Consider the following 17,500-nt stretch of genomic DNA (forward strand, 5'->3'; position numbering starts at 1 on the left):
TAATGGAACAGGGCGACATGGTATTGACGAATCTTATTGTCTCTCTCACCTCATTCTGATAATGTAATGGAACACTCGCCGTTACATCCCGTCATTCCCTCTCAATCTCCGGTATAGTTTCCACAGTGAAGAAATTGAGTTAATCCTTTAAAAAACACAAGAAAGAGATATAATTCGATGACTCAATATTTTTCCCTGACAACATTCTTTTTCAATATGGCCGTCGTTATTGCCTGCTTTTCTTTGGTTTAAATTTTGTTGAATTCTGGGCAAATTTAAAGTAAGGCATGAGGTCCACAGAAATTCTTTTAAAAGCATGTGAAGTGAGAAGAATAAAGAGGGAGCGAATTGGAGAGAACATTACGATTCTTATTACTTTCGAAATTAATATTTTAGCACTGTTGTAATAAGCAAGGATATAAAAAACAAAACAAAAAAATTGTTAAATGTGCTCTCACACAATCCATGTACCCGCACACATTTGCTCTCACAACCCATGTACCCACACATACATTACACACATGTATTTATATATATATATATATATATATATATATATATATATATATATATATATATATATATATATATATATATATATATATATATATATATATATATATATATATACATATACACACAGGTATATTCACAAAATGTAAATTTTAAATGTTTGTTTTTTGACAAAAAGAAAGCGCAAGGCGACAATGACATGACGCAATGCAAACGTGCTTAAGGCTATGGTTACAGTGGATCCGAATTCGGAAGAAAAATTTTTCGTCCGAATTCGTGGGAAATTTTCGTCCGTACTGTGTGGTTTCAGTGCCTCCGTCTATTCGGACGAATCTCGTCAATTGGTGAGAAGTAAAGTGAGTGATAGGATGGAAGATCTGTACCTCTTGGAAAGTCCTCTGTTAAAAATCTCACTATTTGGAAGAACTGAGAATGTGAATCCATTATTCACTACAAGAAACACGGACGGCGAGCACCATAAACTTTTTCCAGAACTTCCTAAGGCAACCGAATAAGTTCCATGAGTATCATAGAATGACACCACATACATTTTTACATCCTTAATGCAATCGAAGATTGCATAACAAGAATCAATTTCTCCTTTAAATCCCACAGACTCCTCTTTTCAAAAAACTAAACTAATAAGCTGCTCCCATCCATGCCTGATGAAGGGTAGTTCGTGACTGTTCGGACGGAAAAACAAAATTTTTTGAAACGCCAAATTGTTCGTCGAATTCGTCCGAAGTCGTCGAAAAGATGCTGCCAGTGTAACCACTTCCTAGGTATTCCATTATTTTGATTGTTCGTCCGAATTCGGAGGAAAAATTTTTCGTCCGAATTCGGATCCACTGTAACCATAGCCTTAGAGTATTAACTGTAAGCACTGGGTCATTACAGCCTTACTGAAGTCATACATTATTACAGTACATAATACACAAGTCATTTAAATGTGACGATAACAACAACAGGAACTGCAAAAGTTAACAATCATATTTTCTGTAACGTAGCAAAAATCGATGTAAAAGTAAATGATAGCCTATACGTGTAAAATAGTCACCAACCCTCAATGCTGATGACTATTTTACACTTTCATGAAAATCAGAGAAGATAAAATTTTGGCTTTTGTATTGGCCAGTGACCTGAAAAAACAGAAAATAGATACATAAACAATTAACGGAAGGAGATAATCACCAACCCAAAACTTAACTACGTACCTAGTGCCATCAAAACTACAGAAAACTGTAACGTTGAATTTTGAATTTATTGCAATTATGAAAACAGGTCAAGGTGAAAAACTTCTTTTACAATAACTTAGTCAAAGAAGTATGAGCTTTTATATAGTTTTCTGGTGGGATCTGGAGAGAAACAATACCTTTTGACATAGGTGAACAGTATAATACTTGTAATAATAACGCCAGTTTCAAACTAACTGTTCCAATATATTACCAGTAATATTACATGTATCCTAGCAAAACTTCTTACACCGAATGTAGGTGTAATGATGATGGAATTTTGTTAAAAGCAGCTTAAGAAATACTGACGAACTCGAAATGGGAAAGAGAACACTCAAACCGAGGAGATGCAGCAGACTGGAGAGACAGAAATATGGAGAAGAAACATCCAAAATGAAGGAGAAAAAGTTTGAAATGACAAAGACACCAAAATGGATGAAGAATATCCAAAACTTGATAGATACATCCAAAATGAAGGGAAAATGTACAAAACAGAGAAGAAATGAATGCAACGCAAAATGAAGAAGGATTTCTAAAACGAAGGCGAGAAAGCCAACATGAAGGAAAGTAACCAAAAATAGAATATAACAATCCAAACGACAAAGAGAAAGTCAAAATGCCGGCGAAAAATACAAATGTAAGAAAGAAATCCAAAACGGATGAGAAAGTCAAAACGATACAAACATCAAAGAACAGAACCATTTATGAATTCCTCCCGAAAGAACAACGAAATCAACATATCAAACAAAGACTGATGAAACACCGACTGATGGGGATGTCGAAGAAGGGGTGGAGACTAGAGGGGGAGTCATAGGGAGGTGGGAGGGATGAAGGAAGGACGGAGGTTCTCATCTCATTGCTGTTGTTAGGTGGAAGCAGATTTCCTAAAAAAGAAAGAAAGAGAAAAAAAAGAGTCGACGACTAGAAGACGGATGAAAGGCTTTCCACATTACCAGACCAGTTGATGCAGTGAAAGGATTTCGTTATCTTCCCCTAAATGAAAAAAACGGGCCTGAATTCAAAATACAAGATTCTATATCGGATACCACAGAAAAATGAATGAAAGGAGAGTCGGATTTTTTTTTAAATGTTACATTCTTCGAAAGATACAAAAGAAAACAGAACCAAAGCTCTGCATACAAAAGAAAAGAAAAAATCTTGAGACTTCTGTGTTGTGACGAAAGTTGTTTAAACCTTAAATGCTTCTCCATGAACCATTATTTTAAATTTGACGAATAGAACAATCTCCAGTATCTAAAGAGGAGAATGGACCATTCTTTGCGAAAGTCTTTAGTACGCCCTTCTTTAACCTGACTGCTATTCCCCACAGTACAGTCATGACTAGGTACATATTTCAGTATTCACGCCAACAGCGGCATAAAGTGGCTTCTTTAGGAATAGTAGGTTGTGTGTATGGCCGGTGAGTTAGAGTAGACAAACAACGAACCGCTAAACAATGGGATATATATATATATATATATATATATATATACTTATATATATATATATATATATATATATATATATATATATACATATAATGCACGTTTAAAAAACTCCTACTGGCCACCAAACATACTGCCATGCATTAATTAAGTAGTGTCCACACTCTGCAGCCACACAAATGAATGATTTAATAGCAAAATTAAATTTAATCAACTGAAAGTGAGCCAGACTTTCAGCACATTGAGTCATCATCATTATAATAATAACTATACAGGATTTCACGAATTCACCGAGCCACACTGTTAACCTTTCATTTAAAATTTGATCTTCAATAACATATAACAAAAAATAAAGAAAACATCGTTTAAGCAATAACTCCCAACATTCTCATAAAAAGGCGATTTTCATAAGGACTGGAGTTACTAGATATTATTCAAGATGAATGAATGTCCCGTTCTCTTGAGAGAGAGAGAGAGAGAGAGAGAGAGAGAGAGAGAGAGAGTCACGTGTTTTTGGCTTCCGTCATTTATATAACGAGAGAGAGAGAGAGAGAGAAGAGAGAGAGAGAGAGAGAGAGAGAGAGGGATGGGCTGCTAATATTCGAATGTTTCGTTCCTCATTTTCTTTGACAGGTATCGACTGGTATCTCTGTGAACATATCTCTTTCCAACAAGTATTTTTTTCCGATGAATTTCGAAAGTTTCTTTTTAAAAAATTTATGGCATATTCATCCAACAGATGGTATATTTATTGGTGATATATGATTTACTGTATACTTATTGGAAGTTTTAAGCTTTGTCCAAAGTGGTAGGGACATTCTGCTAAACTTGTTCTTGCAAGTAATTGATATTTTTTATTTATTTCAACTTATCAGCCACTTACTGCTTTTATTGATAGTTAATCAGAGGCTTAAAAGCTGATTGCTATACATGAAATTCTACCTAATATCTCCCTTCCCTATACCTAAAGCTGATCGCGAAACTCTTCCTTTGTGAGGCAAGGTTGGTTTACATTGGACCACTAGATCCAATTAAACACATACACACACATGCGCGCGTGCGCACGCACACACACACGCATTTATACATACAGATATATATACACGCATATATATATATATATATATATATATATATATATATATATATATATATATATAAATAATGTATAAATTACATATATACATATATGTGTATATTGTATATATATACATACATACAGTATATGTGTGTGTTTGTACTAAGAGAGAATATAGACACTGCGCATAGCAAAATTAATTAAAGTTACGCTTTAAATACTTTCACATAACAACAAGGAAACGGGAAACCAGCATTCGACTGGAGAAAAAGATCTCATGCGATTAATTTGTATTACTCAAGCTTATCATTATAAATGGAAGATTATTCGCACCACTAAAAACTATTAACAATTTCACGTTATCTTTCCTTTATTTCAAAGTCCATCTTCTCTGCTTCCTTTTTTACTCTTTATTCATGTGATTCAGCTTCTCCTATATCTTACAATTATTTTGCTTCTCTACTCACCCATTCTTTTCGCTTTCGAATTACATAAAGTTCTTCATAATGATGTTTTCACAAACATTGTACCAAGAAACATATGATGCCAATAATGACGAATTTCCCAATGTCAGTAAAAGCAACTCCTATTAAAAAATTAACGTAATGTGTTACAAATGTTATGCTGCTTTTAAGAGCTATTCATCATTGCTTTCAGTTTTAATGACCTGCTCTTTAAGTACATACATATTTAACTGTGAGCTGATTTATGTGAATTCCTTTGTTACCCTGTCATTATTTATCTCGCTTCTCCTCGTTTAACATATAAACATTTAATTCTCCTTTAAGGATGATCGCCTTTCATACTTGCTTCATTTGAATGTTTCAACAGTGAAACCACCACTAATAATAATAATAATAATAATAATAATAATAATAATAATAATAATAATAATAACAATACTGCTTTATATTACATTACAACTTTGAGACATCTGCATTCGTTTCCAGGGACCTGACGAACCCAAATTCTCATTTGACACATTGTCTGTTTCAATAAAGCCAAATGTTCTGTGTTGTCTAACCTTCCTATTTTTCCCGTAATATGACTGACATGCGTGTACAAACTATCCTGACAGTTGATAACACCGATCTGAAATTTTAAAACATTCGCTTTTTGTCTTAACGAAGCTGACATAGTGTAAAAACATTCGCTTGTATATTACATATTTTAATTGTAAAAGTTTTCACCTTATGCGTAAATGTGCGATGTAAAATAAACATGTGAAATTAGTACCATTAAAAATAAAAAAAGAAAAAAGATGTATGTCGAGGCAATAAATTAAGCTGGCAAAATGACAGGAAAAAGGATAAAATAAAATATGAGAACAGGAAATAAATAGTCAGAAAATATCCTGAAATGTATGAATATATACAAAAATAAACTAAAAAATAAAACAGGTGCAGTAATTTCTAATGTGAATTTTAACAAATTAACAACGTAAAAAAAGAACACAAAAATATAAGCAAAGTGAAAGTACAAGGGCATAAGAAATAACGAAGATAAATATAAACATAAAAAACAAAAAGAAAACACGAGATGCAATTCGGCAAACGAAGTCGAAGTACAAAAACTAAGGAAATAAAACTAGAAATAGAGGAACAGAACATACAGTACAGTGGAAATCAGAAGAGTTATAAAAAAGGGTCCCCTCTCATCGGCCGAATGAGCGAAGGGGCGCATACAGGCAAGCTTCTATTTTCTGAAAGGGAAGGAAAAATAGAGCCGAAAAGAAGAAAAAACGAAGGAAAAGGAAAAAAAGGGAACGGAAATTGACAGAGGCAAAGCTATACGGCCTCAACGAAAAGGTCTGTAACACCGAAAGCTGAACTTGTATTCTGGCAAAAGCAAATTTACTCTTTAAAATGAACGAAAACTAGGAAGTGGAGAGAGAGAGAGAGAGAGAGAGAGAGAGAGAGAGAGAGAGAGAGAGAGAGAGAGAGAGAGAGAGAATTGTCAACTACACATTCGATTAGTGCAACATGCACATAGCCTACGTGTTGCTCAACTTCTTACATAACATAGGCAATGTTTCTGTTCAGCAAACACAAGGTTAGCCAAGCAAACAAAATTATAATTTATTTTTAAGCAATCATAACGACAGGGTAACTATAACCATATCACTTCAACCGTCCATAATGTCTACCTTGAAAATTTGGCATAACAAAGTAATAAATGTCTATTTCTAAATGTTTATATATGTCAGCATCTAACAATTAATATGCTAAAAGACACTAATTAATTACTGAGAATGCGAAGTGTTCAATGTCATCACCATGGTGAGATGTGCATTACCGTTACAATCACCATTCTTTGTAATAATATTATTACCATCCTCACCATCTACACCATACAGAATTTTACATGACTGCTTCAGGATCCATTCACTCCCAAATACAGCTGAAGCTGAGCCCCACAAAAGATATTCTCGATGGCGAACTTGGACTGCCAGCAGTTTCAGTGAGAGAGAGAAGAGAGAGAGAGAGAGAGAGAGAGAGAGAGAGAGAATTTCAGACTGCTAGACTGCAACCGACGATTACCGTCATGTGTATTGGCAAGTAAGTCAATACCAGTAGCTAAATCATCGTTAACAATTAAGCACTTCACCGAAGACCTACGATTTATAGGTAACATCAAATGCTACGAAAACTCTCTCTCTCTCTCTCTCTCCTCTCTCTCTCTCTCTCTCTCTCTCTCTCTCTCTCTCTCTTGTATTTCGCGAGCAAATAATTCTGTACATTAGTTGATTACACCTGTTCCTTTATTTCAAATTGCTACAATTTCTCGTATTTAAAGTTGCCAATATTTAGAATTACTTTTCCTTCTGTTTTAAAATAATAATAATAATAATAATAATAATAATAATAATAATAAAATAATAATAATAATAATAATAATATGCAGCAAATGAACTCTCTCTCTCGATGGGGTAGGGCCCAGCTATGTGTTAAACGGTTAGGTAGTTGGAAGTCGTCATTCAGCAACTGTCCACCACAACGACAGTAACCGGCAACCAGAGACTGGAGCTATACAGGCAAACCAGAAGAAGAAATGGACAGACAAGACAATAAGGAAATATGGAGATGCTACATCAGAAGCAACCCGACAGAAAGAGGATACAAAAGAAGACTGGTCAACATCTGGAATGAAAGAAATAACACCCTCAAACAGAACAAAGGCTGGCAGACCAAGTAAGAAACATAAAGAAAAAGAACTGGCTCTCCACAACAGACAGTGAGGAACTGGAAAGAGAAACAACACCCAGCAACGAAGGACAGGAACACGAACTAAGAGACGATGACACAGAAAACGACAGGAATGATGAGCTACCAAACAACGACACACGAGGAAACATCGAAGATGTAACAGAGAGGTCGTAATGGGTGCAAAAGATCAGACACTGGATAAAGCCAGATACAGAAAGAACAAAGAACTCCTCCATGAAAGCCTACAACACAAAGAAATTAAGGGAAAAAAGTAAAGTCAATGAAATAATGAGACTAATCATCACCAGTGTCACAGAAACAAATAACCTGGCATATGCAGGAGCAGAGACTAATGAGAGAGTAGAGAACTCTTGCCAAGGGATACAAAACATCAACACCACCATCACAACCAACCCAGCAGAAACAAAACACAACCGCATTGAAAAAGGCGCCTGGAAAAACAATCTAGCTGGCGATGAGATCTGACTTGAGTAAAATGAAAGAGATGGCAGAAAAGAGGCTAAGAAGCAAGAAAACAAGAGAGGAACAGAATGAGAAATACAAAGTACAAAAGAAAGGACTAAACAACACAATAGAAGATATAGAACAGAGGCTTAAAGCCAAAGCGCATAAGATCCAACGGTACATGAATAGGAATAAAGGATACCAACCAGAAAAGACTACACAGCCAACTGAGAGGGGAAGACAACCACCAGGAACTACCTGAGGCCGAACCAAGTAAGAGACTCTGAGCAAACATATGGAGCAATCTGGTATCACACAACAAACATGCAACAAGGCTCCAGGAAATCAAGGCAGAAGAAATGGGGAGAATAAAACAAAGATTCACCGAGATCACGACAGACAGTCAGACACCAACTTAAGAAAATGCCCAACTGGAAATCCCCATGTCCCGATGAAGTCCAAAGATACTGGCTCAAAAACTTCAAAGCCCTACACCCACAAATAGCAGAACAATCCCGGCATTGTATCACAAACCACCATGCACCCAAATGGATGACCACAGGGAGAACATCCTTAGTACAGACAAACAAGAACAAGATAAATATAGCAAGTAACTACAGGCCTATCACCTGCCTACCAATAATGTGGAAGTTACTAACAGGTATCATCACTGAAAAGCCTATACAGCTACCTGGATACAAACACCATCCCACACCAACAGAAAGGCTGCAGAAGGAAGTGTAGGGCACAAAGACCAGCTCTAATACACAAAATGGTAATGAAGAATAGTAAGAGAAGGAGATACAACCTAAGCATGGTATGGATTGACTACAAGAAAGCCTTCGATATACCTCACATGTGGCTAACAGAATGCCTGAAAATATATGGGGCAGAGCAAAGCACCATCAGCTTCCTTACAAATACAATGCACAACTGGAATACAGTGCCTGACTCAGGAATAAAGACTAGTACAGTTAACATCAGGAAAGGGATCTTTCAAGGCGATTCACTGTCCCCACTACTCTTTTAGCAGTAGCCATGATTCCCATGACAAAAAACTGCAAGAAATGGATGCTGGGTACCAACTCAGAAAAAGGCAACAGAATTAACCATCTGATGTTCTGGACGACATCCAAGCTGTGGTAAGAGCATCAAGGAAATAGATACCTAATCCAGACTGCAAGGACTGTATCTAGGGACATCAGGATGGAGTTTGGAATAGAAAAATGTGCCTTGGTCACCATACAAAAAGGCAAAGTAACAAGGACTGAAGGAATAAAGCTACCAGACGGGAGGTACATGATCAGGAAAGAATATATGCAGAGACTTAGGGCCATACTCAAGTCAAAACTCAATGCCGGAAACATGACGAAAGCCATAAACACATGGGCAATACCAGTAATCAGATGTAGTGGTATAAGGCAAAGTTAGATAGGGAAAGCATAAAGAGAATAGAGAGACAGAGAGAGAAAGAATAAAGAGAGAGAGAGAGAGAGAACAACAATTAAGCCTTGGTTGTTACTGTATTGCAAAACTAGAAGTGCTGACTACGTAAACCGCAAGAAACCGTCTTGCACGAACTCAAAAAAGTGAGCGAATATATCGCGCCCAGGGCCATAAAACCGGTCGTAAAATTTGGAAACTGTGGCCTCGCGATTTAGCTAATCAGGATCACTCAGCGCCTCGTCAGAAGCTAATATTCCAGCCATATCTATAACCCCGCCTTCAATAGGAGGCGTTTCATGAAAATTCCATGGAATTGGGACTGGATAAGGTGATGTAGTTCAATGTCTCTCCAATCCAACATTCTAGGGAGGAGTCTTTTACACCTCCTCCTAAGATCATTTCCTATCAAATCCTCTACAGAGAGATTTTAACAACACCCACCACGGTCCTTCCCAATCAACTGTTCAAGGGGAGGCCTTACAGATAAAATCTTCCAATGGGGAACTGAAAAGGAGGAGTTGGAAAGATAACCAGAAAACCCAGGGGTTCCAGAGAAGCCAGAAGCCAGAAGAACAGCATTCGAGTCCCAATCCACCATCCAGGGAAGACATAACTTCCCCTTGCTTTCGTGCTCCCAAACAGACTTAATTGAACTGTCTAGCAAGAGTGATTTCAAGATAATAACTGTAACTGTACTTCAGTTTGTAGTTAACTTTCATCATTAAAGTAAAGAAAACTACTGTTTCGTCTCCATTACGCCTTTCTGAGAGATATCATTACCTTAATATAATTCCCGTAAGCGGCCGACGACGGGAGAGATGCTGTGGACGACTGTTTCGGCAACTTAGAAGAAATATGCAGGTAAGAAGGGAAATTAATATGTCGGGCATGACGCAGATACAGCGCAGGAATAGTGGAGTGGACGAAGGCCTAACTTCGCAGCATAGACCACAAAACTAGAAAACAAAATGACAATACACAAAGCACTACACCCAAGAGCAAATACAGACAGACTAAACATAACACGAAAGGAAGGAGGCAGAGGGCTACTAGGCATAGAGGACTACATCAACATCGAGAGCAGAGCACTGGGGCAGTATCTGAAAACCAGTGAAGACGAGTGGCTAAGGAATGCATGGGAAGAAGGACTGATGAAAGTAGACGAAGACCCAGAAATATACAGAGACAGGAGAATGAAAAGCAGAACAGAGAAATGGCACAACAACCAATGAACGGATAGTACGAGACAGACAAAAGAAATGGCCAGGGATGAAACATGGCAATGGCTACAGAGGGGAGAACTCAAGAGGGAAACAGAAGGAATGCTAACAGCAGCACAAGATCAGGCCCTAAGAACCAGATATGTCCAAAGAACAATAGATGGAAATAACATCTCACCCATATGCAGGACGTGCAATATGAAATACGAGACCATAAACCACATAGCAAGCGAATGTCCGGTGCTTGCACAGAACCACTACAAAAAGAGGCATGATTCAGTAGCAAAAGCCCTCCACTGGGGCCTGTGCAAGAAACACCAGATAGCTTGCAGTAATAAGCGGTACGAACACCAACCTGAGGGAGCGATAGAAAACGATCAGGCAAAATCCTCTGGGACTATGGTATCAGAACAGATAGGGTGATACGTGCCAATAGACCAGACGTGACGTTGATTGACAAAATCAAGAAGAAAGTATCACTCACTGATGTCGCAATACCATGGGACACCAGATTAGATGAGAAAGAAGAGAAAAAATTGATAAGTATCAAGACCTGAAAATCGAAATAAGAAGGATATGGAATATGTCAGTGGAAATTTTACCCATAATCATAAGAACACTAGGCACGATCCCAAGATCCCTGAAAAGGAATCTGGAAAAACCAGATGCCGAAGTAGCTCCAGGACTCATCCAGAAAAGTGTGCTACTAGAAAAGCGCACATAATGAGAAAAGTGATGGACTCCTAAGGGGGCAGGATGCAACCCGGAACCCCATAAATGTAATAATAATAATAACGTTGAACGAGTAATGAGGGTGAACACTACAAACCGCATGGGTCATACCGTAATCAAATTCGGCAAAAACACAAAGAAAATGAGGAAAAGCGAATAACGGAAAAACAATGGCCCGCTTTCGAAAAGAAAACCAGTATAATTTGTTGCACTGAATGCCGAATTAACTACGTTGTTGATCCACAAATCGCAGTGCATTGTGGGTAATTCAGGCACTCGCTCAGCGATTTAGGTCACTGCGTACGAAAGTGATGAAAGTCAAGCGTCGCAGTTTTACAGCTGCAAATGTTTTATACATGCAACTTTAAAATTCCGCTCGCAAATACCTTAGCGTTTGTGCTATTTCTCGACTCAAAGCTGCGCAAATATACAAAAATCTTTTGGCGATTTGTTTATCAGTACACTGCTCTTGCTCCTCTTTGTTCCTTCCTATTTTGTCTAAAAAAAATTATTTTACTTATCTGTTTATTACTTAACCCATCCCCTTCTTTTTCAAATACGGAGATCATATGCTATACAAGGTTGGTTAAAAAATTAATGGTCTCTTTAGCTCGTTCCATATGGATGCTGAACAACAACAACAACAATAATAATGAAGCACCGGTGACACGATTTATCTATAATACGGTAAAAACTGGAAATTTTACGTTTCCTGACGACCAAGGCTTGTATAGGTCTCCCTCAACGAACTGGCGACAGGTGTCTTCGCCGTTGCTCTCCTAATGAATAATGACTGTGAGTATTATCAGTATGAGTATTATCAGTATCTCTGAACACTATCTTCACCACGGGTTTTCCTTAACATATACAACACAGTATAGCGTGTATTAAGCGGTCTTCCCTTTCCCTTGCTCTTCCTCTCATTCGCCTGCAAAGTCCTCACCTGGGTATACCATGGTCTCCCACGTCCTCTCCGTTTCTGTGATGTCAAAATGGATGCATACACTTGTGAACGGTTATGCCTTCTGGAGATATACCTTATCAATTTTACAAAACAAGAACCAAAGAACATAGTAGCAAATAGTTATAAATATATGCTGAATTTCACGCGTTTATTAAAAAATCCTCAAACATCCATCTACACAAAATTCTCCAGAGCATTAACCTGCATAGGAGGCTTCTATAAATAAACTGCCGATAAGTGAATATGAAAGGAAACAAAGCCAAGAAAATAACAACTCTTCTTGACGTCGGACATCCAAAAATGGCAAGAGTCTTGCTTCATCTACGCAAAATTTAAGGCGCCGTTTCTGCACACGGTAAACACATTAACCTTCCCTGGATATGACACAAACTATAAAACATCTATATCTTATATGAAATATAACACATTATCATAATCTTTATCATAAAATAATAGGCACAATCAGAAGTCTGTTAGTTCACCTTACAAAAGTAAATACGTGATTATTAACCACACATCAACGGCATTAAGAAGAATAAGGCTGCCAACATAAAAAGCAATATTAACAATTACGATAACTTTTGCCACTATCATACCAAACAACAGCAAAACTAAAGATATTAATAACGATAACTATAACAACAGTAACAATTGTAGCTGTGACAATGGCGATGCAATCTACAGAGCATATTGAAGACGTCACTCTAATCTAACTCCTTACATCTGCAGGAAGGAAACTACTACAATATATGCACAGCATGCAAATGTGATTACGTCGACATCACCAGCTGTTATGTGGAAGATGCAGTGAAGTATGGGATATCTCTCCCTATATATCTCTCCGCTTATAGGTGAATGTTAACTTGCTACAATACTGAATTATCACTGCAAAAATTGTAATTAAAAAGCAAGCATACGGAGAACAGAATGTCCAACTATAATACAACACATGATGACATGATGTGTTAGTTCACTTAATTTGTACTCTCTCTCTCTCTCTCTCTCTCTCTCTCTCTCTCTCTCTCTCTCTCTCTCTCAGTTAGAACAATGCCTAAAATTTTCTATACCACTGAAGAACTAATGACAAATCATATGGGGAACTGACTATCTCTCTTTCTCTTCAAGTTCACACATCTAATAAGTCGTGAACTTGGTGTTGGCTATACAATATTGTCTCTCTCTCTCTCTCTCTCTCTCTCTCTCTCTCTCTCTCTCTCTCTCTCTCTCAGCAACCAGACCCTCATTTGCTACAGTAATGATATTAAATGGTGACAAAATAAGTCCGATATCAAATGAATAACCTCATTCTCATTCTTTTCCTCACTGATTTTTCTGTAACCTAATTTTTGTTAACAAAATACTGTAAAGTTAATGGTAACTATTATGAAGTCTTTCAACTTCTCCTCCCCCCTCTCTCTCTCTCTCTCTCTCTCTCTCTCCTCTCTCTCTCTCTCTCTTATCTTTATTTCATATCTAAAGAATTTGGTAATTAGATGGTTGCATTGTGACCCAATTTTTCTTAGTATAAATTTCTATAATTTCGTACTAGTATACTAAAAATAATATAAAAGTTACACACCCCTCACTCTAAATTTCATAGTTCTTTTGTTCTGTAAATTCAGCGTTAAACATAACAAAATATTAATTCTTTCTCTCTATAAATGCATAATACATGCATATATATAACCTGATTTCACATTAACAATATTGTTTCATGTGAAGATGTTAACTATATTAAGAGATTAATTTCTCTCTCTCTCTCTCTCTCTCTCTCTCTCTCTCTCTCTCACACACACACACACACATACACACAATCACACCCACCATACTCAGCTATATAATAAATATAAGTATGTATGATGTATATATGTGTGTAATGTATGTAGGGTATATTTACAATATGGAGTCAATAAGAAGGAAATATAACTATGCAAAAAAGTATTTCAGTAAAACAATCACAATATTCTCCATCTAACAACCTATACTTAATACAAAAACATTAATTCCCAATACGACACACAAATGGGACACACACACACACACACACACACACACACACATATATATATATATATATATATATATATATATATATATATATATATATATATATATATATATATATATATATATATATATATATATATATATATATATATATATATATATATATATATACTTATCTCGCAAGAGTTAATTTTCTTCTTCTCCACTCAAACTCCCACTGCAGCATTGAGACCGTCGCTGATAATAATCTGGGGCCGTTTTCTGAGAAACGTCCTCCACCCATGTCTGCAAAGTTTTCCATTGCAGGTAAATACATTTATTTCACGTGACGTGATACCTTTCCTTAATTCTCTCTAGGATTTTATATTTTTCAACTCTTTCAACAACATTACTTTAATTTGTAGTTTCCCTACATGACTGACTTATGAAAGAAAACACTGGGGCTCTTTCGGCCATTCAGCGCTTAAGACAGTGACAAGAGAGTGTTAGAGTGGTTGGACAGCTAGATAAAATAAAGGAGAAGAAGGTGGAACTGGAAAAACCCCACATATGAACTAACGAGTAATGGTTAGAGAGGTTGGCCAACAAGACTAAAGAAAGAATACGGGAACAGTGATCAAGTAAAAGGCTAGAAAGTGGGTGCAGCTAAGGGCCGATGGGACACTAGACACCCTTTAGTAATGCCTATAGTGCACCAAATAAGGTGCACTGACAGCATTAACCCCTAGGAGGGTAGTGTCCCTCTATGAATATATCTTGCTTTACTTCTCTCTCTCCATAATTATAAAGCTTTATTTTTCCCTATAATGTATAGAAATGGAATTATTTAAAGGTCTCTTTTAACGTTTGTTTATTGTTGATTTTGATTTGATTTGATTACCACCCAATTCACGCCGCTGTTTCTCCCAAAACGTACATAATCGGCTTCAATTCCTTGCGTCCTTGTTCCACGTTATTAACTCCTAAACAGTATTACTTGCGCGTTATTCATACTTTTATTTAATCTTTTGCCCACACTGTTCATTCCACACGTTCTATATTATTATTATAATATTCGGACCTTTCAACTGATATGGAATTTTAAGGCTAAGTCGCCTCGGCGAAGGAGTGGGGTGAGTCCTTCTCCTACGGCGTCAAAAGTGTTTTCATTCAATAGACTGGAACTTGATATGAAGAAATATCTCCTTCCAAATTAGGTTTCAGGCGGCACGAAGAGGGGAGCGAAGGTTTTTTTTTTTTTAAGTCGTAACAAAACATTCTTTCGTGAAGTTATTGAAGTATTCTTCAACGGAATAACGTAAATGAATTACTGAATTGTTATCTACGGCCAAAAATAGGGATTGTAAATAAATAGAACGTCTGCTTTTATTTGCATAATATAAAAAACTCCTTTGTATCTTGTAACTGAAGCTCGAGATACTACTGTGCAAATGTATTATGGCTCATATCTCCTGGACAGCATGGGGTACTAATTCAAGGGTAAATGCTCGTATATAGTATTCCATTTTTAAAGGCAAGCGAAGATATTCTAATTTAGTACGGTTATAATAACCTCTAATCATTCTAATGATTTAATTTTCAACAAAGCACACGAAGTTTCACAGATAGACAACTATACAGCTCAAACAGGTGGAAATCGGTAACATATATGCCTACTCTTTTTTTCTGTATGCGTGTGTGAGAGAGAGAGAGAGAGAGAGAGAGAGAGAGAGAGAGAGAGAGAGAGAGAGAGAGAGACTTTAAATTCAGCACAAAAACATGCAAGATCTTATTGACAGTACAATGTATAAAGCAAGAGTGGCAAATATTTGCAAAAAAAGTAAGAAACTAAAACAAATAAAGGTTTTACAGAAACGATCACCACCAAAGGCCTTAAATACTGATTGAAAACATGCCCCTAACATGCTAGCGGATCCGGGGGTGGGGGGCTCCTGCCCCCCATGAAAAATAATGACAAAATAGTAATACTGAAGATTTAGATAATAATAACATAAATGAGAAGTATAAAAATGGAAAAAAATAAAGAATCTGTTATAGAATAATAAAATTTTGAGAGAAAAAGAACAGTAATAATAATAAATAATCTTAATGATAATGGATTCGGTATATATATATATATATATATATATATATATATATATATATATATATATATATATATATATTGGTGGCCTCCCATGAAATTTTTCTGGATCCGCTAGTGCCCTAACAACTTACTGTGTCACAATCAATAAAGTCCCAAAATTGGAGAATGATGACCACTCTGTCTCCCCGGAACACCTGAGCCACCTGAACTTTATTCGTGGCAAGGTATTCTTCCTTCATCCTTTATGATTATGCCACAAGGCTGTAGCAGTCCCCTGGCGTAAGCCGACTCTCTCTCTCTCTCTCTCTCTCTCTCTCTCTCTCTCTCTCTCTCTCTCTCTCTCTCCTGTCATGATGCCAATGCAGTCGTTCCCCTTAAAAGCAGAATTTCTGTTTGTCTCTACTGCAATAATAATAGAAGTATTTCATCTTTTAAAGTCAAATATTGTTTGTTTGTGTATCTGACTGTCTATTTCTTCTCAGATATGTGCTGTTTAATTCGTTTTCTCATGTGCCATGTTACCATTTTCTTTCCTCTATCAAGTCATAACTGTTGGAGGTCTTTTCATGCAAACGTGCTTCTCTCCATCCAGTGCCATGATGTCATAGTTGTTCTCTTTAAATCTGCCTCTCATGCCATTAGGAAACAGTGGCCTCTGCGTGAAACGCCAGATGTCTCTTATTCACACATTAATTTCTCCTTCACATTTTCCCATGTACTGCTGTGCATAGATCAATTTAATGCCCTTCCTACATAATACCGAAACAAATAATCAGTATTTTTCTCGCCCTCTCTCTCTCTCTCTCTTCTGTGTGTGTGTGTGACTGACCACCTTTTTCTCTCTAAAAAGATAAGGACTTCCGCTCTCTCTAATGCAGTAACAATGCATTGGTTTCTTAGTTCGGAATTACCTTTTCTGTCCCGGTCTCTCTCCCCCTTTCAAAGTTATGCATTAACCTAGATACACCTTCAAGCACCGCTTGCCAGCGCCAGCGAGGATGAGAAGAGATCACTCAGCGTGATAGAACTCGTCGTGTCCACAAGCACAACTAATCACCATCATTTAGGGACATGAAGGAAATCCCAGCGACTCTTTTAACACTGTG

The sequence above is a fragment of the Macrobrachium rosenbergii genome, chromosome 12 (assembly GCF_040412425.1).
Source record: "Macrobrachium rosenbergii isolate ZJJX-2024 chromosome 12, ASM4041242v1, whole genome shotgun sequence".
Lineage (NCBI taxonomy): Eukaryota > Metazoa > Arthropoda > Malacostraca > Decapoda > Palaemonidae > Macrobrachium > Macrobrachium rosenbergii.